A 6,013-nucleotide genomic window follows, 5' to 3' on the forward strand; every position below is an offset into this window, starting at 1 on the left:
AGAGATTTCAGGGAACAGACTGTACAAAGACTTTGCAACAGATAAGGGTCACTTGGCAGCACACTTCGGTACAAAAGTTGTTGGTTCACCACAGCCAGGGCAAAGCGCCGAAAAATGAAAACGACGACTCCCTCCTGTGGTCAATGTGAGTTGAAATGTAACTGGAAGAAGTTGATGTATAAACATCATTGCTTTAATGCCACCCAATGGTCATAATCTGTAGTGCAGATAATCTTTGTGACGATGTCTAGGGGCACCTCACAGAACAGTGGTCCCCCCCCCCCCCCCCCCGATTCCTTGTTTACTTCTCAACTCTGTGAACACAAACAAAGACTAGGAAGTATAGTGAGAAAGCATTGAACAGTGAGGGAGACATTTTTTCCAGGGAGAGAGAAATGCAAAAGGCAAATAATATAGCATACATACATACAACGCACAGAAATATTGTTAAATGCAGTATTATCTTTCTTGCATTCAGAACCAGATTGTGTTGATTTATCAATTAAAGAATAATTTTTCTTTCGATAAATAAAGCTACATAATGTACCCTTAACCTCCATGCAATCTGAGTTACCAGCGGAGCTCCTTCACATTGTTCTCTCTGACTGCACTTCGACTAACTCTAGATTGCAACATGCTGAACTGGACACAAACAGAGTTAATCTACGTCCTGTAGTCTCATGCTGAACTGGACACAAACAGAGTTAATCTACGTCCTGTGGTCTCATCTGGTGTGAAGGTTAGTGAGGAAACCACCCCGCCCACCTCTCCTTGGTAGGTGTCTTTAATCAAACAGGCTGTAGGACACACAGACACAGCAGCGCACACACACACCACTTATGTGAAGGCATGAATTTTTAATGTCCACATTTGCACCGCGGACAGACTTAACAACCTGCTGTAATGTGGTCAGGCTGGGTGGGGGGTTGGATGAGAGTGTCAGCTGCCCTTTGCCGGGAGGCAGCCTTATCTCCTGCTCACAGCCTCATGTGCGACGGGCCAGCGTGGAGACAGGAACATGCGGTGGGGAGAAAGAGTCACTCAGCGATGCTGCTTCCTGGTCACTTCAGTGCTTAGAGAGAGAAAAAAATGAAAGCCTGTCAATTAACTCTGCTGTTCTTCTGCTCTGTTTTTGATAAGGCTTGTCAACAGGGTGCAGTTCGTTCTAAACCCCTTTGAGCGTCCACATATGCTTTCATTTTTTATGCTGAGGTATAGGCTGTAGGCAGGAAAAATATTTCATGTTCTTATCATTATTATTATACTTGTTGTTGTTGTGTGAATATTCAAGATGCCAATTTGATGCATGTAGACATACACACAAATTTATACATCTACAGTATACGGATTTGTAAGTGTGTGTTGAACCAAACAAACAAGACAGGAATGGATGTTTGTTGTCAAAACACCACTGACAAATATGCTCCAACAAGTCACAGCTCGTCCCCTTGACCTTTCTGCCAAGGCAGGCTGTGGCCCTTCACCCTCCTGTGAACTTGAGCATGACTGCACGTTAACCCACAGGGTGCTTGAGCATGACTGCACGTTAACCCACAGGGCGCCTCTTGTTAGCAAGGTCTCATCCTCCTGTTGGAGCCCACGGGGGCTGTCTGCAGCGGCTCACTCCATCTGCGCTTCTGGACGGAAAAACGGAAACCTGAAGGCCGAGCAATTTCATGTGTGCATCATAGGGCCATCACTCCCCAGGGCTATGATGACTGTACACATCTCATACGTCAATTATCACACACCCATACAAACGCACACACACACACACACACACACACACACACACACACACAATATTCTGGAATCTACTGTACACACACAGCATGCAGATGTGAAGAGAGAGACATTTGTTTCCACTTTGATAAAGTCATATTGTTGTGTTTATAATTAAATACAGAACTAAGAATGCAAACCGTCTCTGCGTGATTCCTCTCTGGTACAGTACTGTATGTGATTGACTCCCCTCGGAGTGAGATGATGAGAATCAGATCAGAGATCCTCCAGATCTCAACAGCTCATGAAAATGGATGATTACAGTCAGATGCATTGGCAATTAGGTGTCTTACATTAGGCTTGATGATTTACATATTTATTTATGTGGCAGATGTTTTTTTTTTTCTAAAGTGACTAGTGATTATTGAGGTAGAATGCTACACAAACCACTAGCCAAGATGACAGAACCAAACAGGAATAATTCACAAGTGCATTATACATAGAAAGAAAGGACAACACATATGCCTAAGTAAGCAACAGATACTTTAAAGTACATGGGTTAGAGATGATAACAGTTCAGATGTTTCTGTGGTTGGGTTAAAGAGAGAGGGGCAGAAAAGTGGACTGTTGGTGTTGTTAAATATTGCTAAGTATCGGTATGATGGTTGTAGGGTACCCTGTTGTGTTATAATACTCGGGCTGGGTTGTTGGGTGTGAGTGCTTGCATATGACAGTGAGAGGTTTGGCCGCTGTGGGAAGTCCCCCTCATCAATAACACAAGGCATTTATTATTTCATGTGTGTAACTAAACAAAATATGGAGGAACTGGACCATCAAATGGAGCTGAGTACTTAAGTATTTGACTGCAGAGGAACCACAACAGAAAGGAGTCTGGATTGGAACTTCATGCCACACGGCGGTAAGAACAGCAGGCAATATTCCTTTGCTGTATTGTGTGGGACGGCCCTGGGTCTGACTGAGGGGCTCATGGGAGCAGGTGCACTGTCTGTTAGCCGCTAATATAGGCCTGAGCCATGGCAAAGATTCCATATCTGTGCATACAACAAGCTGACCACGGCCTTGACCTTTTCTGTGTACTTGGTTCACATGCCAAATGTCAAGCCACTCTCTCTGCGGGACGCAATCCAGGCCTTGTACACAAGAAACATAAGACCATTAAGCAGGTGATTAAAACCCGAGACATATCAGGTGTAATGTTATTGTCTCTCGGCAGGGTGCCTGGATAGGGATTAGTGGGCGTTTGAGCCAGTGCAGTTGTGATCAGGATGATACCCATCCTTGGCAGGATCACACTACACGCAGACTACACTGGCAGAAAGCTCTTGTTTATCTCTATCAGTGTGGAAGATCTTAGGCTAGTCTGGGGATATTACAAATATATCCCTAAAAATCACAGGGGCATCAGGAGGTTAGCAATGAACAGCACAGTCAAAAAACCATTGAAGTATGTAATAGTGCCTATAAACCTGATCTGCTTACTGTCAGAAACGATACCTCTGGTTGGGTTAGATAGTGTGCAACTTCCTATTACGAAATGTGGGCTTGTTTCTCTAAATTGGCTTCAAATCTCAGATATGAGGAGAGTGGATGACCTTGCAATGTATTAAGCAACTGAGACATTCTTGTCAAATCCTGTCTAAGTTTGAGTTCCAACAAAGACCAGACACTGCCCTGCTAAGCGACAGAAATGACCTCTGGCGCTGACTTTGGAGTGTGCTCTGTCTTGGTCCTGCTAGATTATCTCGCCTAATTAGATACTATTGATCTTAATCAATGGCTGGAATTCGCTGGAAGGAAGCACAGGCAAATACCCTGTTGGCAACCTATGGGTAATGTAATTTTCTGACACAACTGGGTAAAGTGATGAGCCAAGAAAACTGCAGCAATACAACCAATCATGTGATGTTTGAACCAACTGCACATGGGGAGGGTCTGTGAACCAAGAAGGTTCTGGAGAACGGTTCACTTGATGTTTTCACACACACCACACTGCTGTGTTCGAAACACAGAAAACAACACCTATTTTGTTGTTATCTTTATTTTTGAATTACTGTAGATTCAAATTCAATCACAGTTGTTTTCCAACTCTTATGTAAACCAAAATTCTACAATTGGTGACGGTTGACTATATTAGTGACCTCCTGAGATTTCTCCAACCTGGTCTCTGCAGCATAATGTTGCTGGTGAAGGGATCATTTAGCATTTAGTGTATTTGAAATGTATCATTATATTTAAACTTTATATATTAGTAGTAATAGCAGAAGCAGTCATTATGAGCCTACTACTATCCTCACTATTGATAACCCAAGAGAAAAATGGGGACATGTGAATGTTGCCATGCCATTCAAAATGCAAATGGGTGTGTGCGTAGTATGTGTGTGTGTGTGTGTGTGGGTGTGTGTGGGTGTGTGTGTGTGTGTGTGTGTGTGTGTGTACAAATGCATGTGCCATTCTAATCTGCCTCTCCTCTCCTAAACAAATGCATCCACTTGAGTCCATCCATCCTGAATGAATGAGTCAGACACTTCCAGTTAAATGCAGCCCTCCGTGACAAAGCATAGCGAAAGCCATCCACTTCACCCAGTACGTGAGAGAAGCTGTGAGTTTTTGCCCAGCTGCTACCCCAGTTAGAGCCGCAAAAACAAATCACCCAACATGGCTCTGCAGCAGGCCATCCTAGCAGGGGATTGCATACTGATGACCCTCCGACAGAAAGCAGGCATTTCAATAGCCTCAAACACAAATACAATTAGCCACTGCCACACATTTAGATGCTTGTGTGAATTAAACATGCACAGGGGCCTTGGATGTCTTGATTAGAAAAAAAAAGTTTTATATTTGTTTTGACACACAGGAGCAAATATACTGCAAATTGGAAAGACAGTGGATTGGAAACACCGGAGACAGTCTGCTACGCTGCTCCGATGCTCTGTGTAGATGCAATTGGAGTCTTTATGGCCAAAACAACAACAGTCGTAACACAGTGGGTTGTGTTGGAGTTACGGTTGCTCTATCATGCCTATATGTGTAGCCTTCAAGTGGGTCCCTCCAAGCTACTGGGAAAAGCAATCGCATCAATGGAAAGTGCTGAGGTCAGCTGTGCATTAGTGCCTTTAGCGATCACATTCCTGGAAGTTATTGCAATCTAATTGTATTGTTCTCCTGGCATGGAAAGGCAACTCTCTGACAGAACACTCTGATGCTTCTCGAAGGCCAACGCTAAGGGTTTATGACCAGATCACAGGACACAACAGGCTAATATATTCTATTTTCCCGATCAGATCATGGCACTCTGTTTGTTTCTCACTTTTACAAAAAATACTCTCTCACCCTTTTGACTGTTCCATTATTCATACGCTGAGACAGTGAATGCGTCATCAGCTCCTCTTGCGGTGACGCCGTCGAGGCGTATTTGCATTGGGCCTGCACAATCACAGTGGGACTAAAATATGCAAGACAAGGTGCTGATAGAAGGTGCCAAATTACAGATCACATTAACCACTGCCTACTAAACATGCCCTCTGGGTGCTGCCTACAAGGGTGACATGAGTGAACACCCGGGTGCCTGGTTGGGGTCGTTATGTGTTATCTGAAACTGTTTAAGATATCTGAGTTAGTTCTAAGAGTCTAGTGTTTGGTTAAAAAAAAATATATAAATATAATGTGTAATGTGTAAATATACTCTTAAAATCCATGCTGATGTAAATATACTCTTAAAAAGTCTAAATCGAGGAACATTTTTTGTGTCACTGTTGACAGTCTAGCAAGAATTTCTATATGCATGTGATACATTTTATTCGGGTGTGTCTCAAAGACTTTGCCATGACTCGATTGAAGTACTGAGTCACTGTGTGACTTCTGAATTCATTTTGCATTCTAATTGAGAAAAAAGGGGGTTTCTTTTTGTACTTCCTAGACTCTTTCTTCTCTCCTCCGACTGGGACTTGAAAAGCATCTGTGAGTTATTGCTGCCTGAGTATACACTGCCTGATAAATAACCTGAGATTTAGGTCACATGTGTTGTTCATAATGGCAATACTTTGGATCCAATGACATGAGCTGAAATGAGAGCAGTCTTGTGTAAGCCAGCACTCGACATACAGTACCAGGAGTCAGAGGTCTGCACAAAGCTACTCCAAGGAGGATTTGCTTCATTTTGACTTATTTAGACCAAGAACGCTCCTTTCAGCAGTCCCAGAGGCCTTCCCACATATGTTAAGCACTGGTTGGCAGCTGTTCCTTTTTTCTGTGTTCCAATTCCTCCTAAACT

The sequence above is a fragment of the Clupea harengus genome, chromosome 12 (assembly GCF_900700415.2).
Source record: "Clupea harengus chromosome 12, Ch_v2.0.2, whole genome shotgun sequence".
NCBI lineage: Eukaryota > Metazoa > Chordata > Actinopteri > Clupeiformes > Clupeidae > Clupea > Clupea harengus.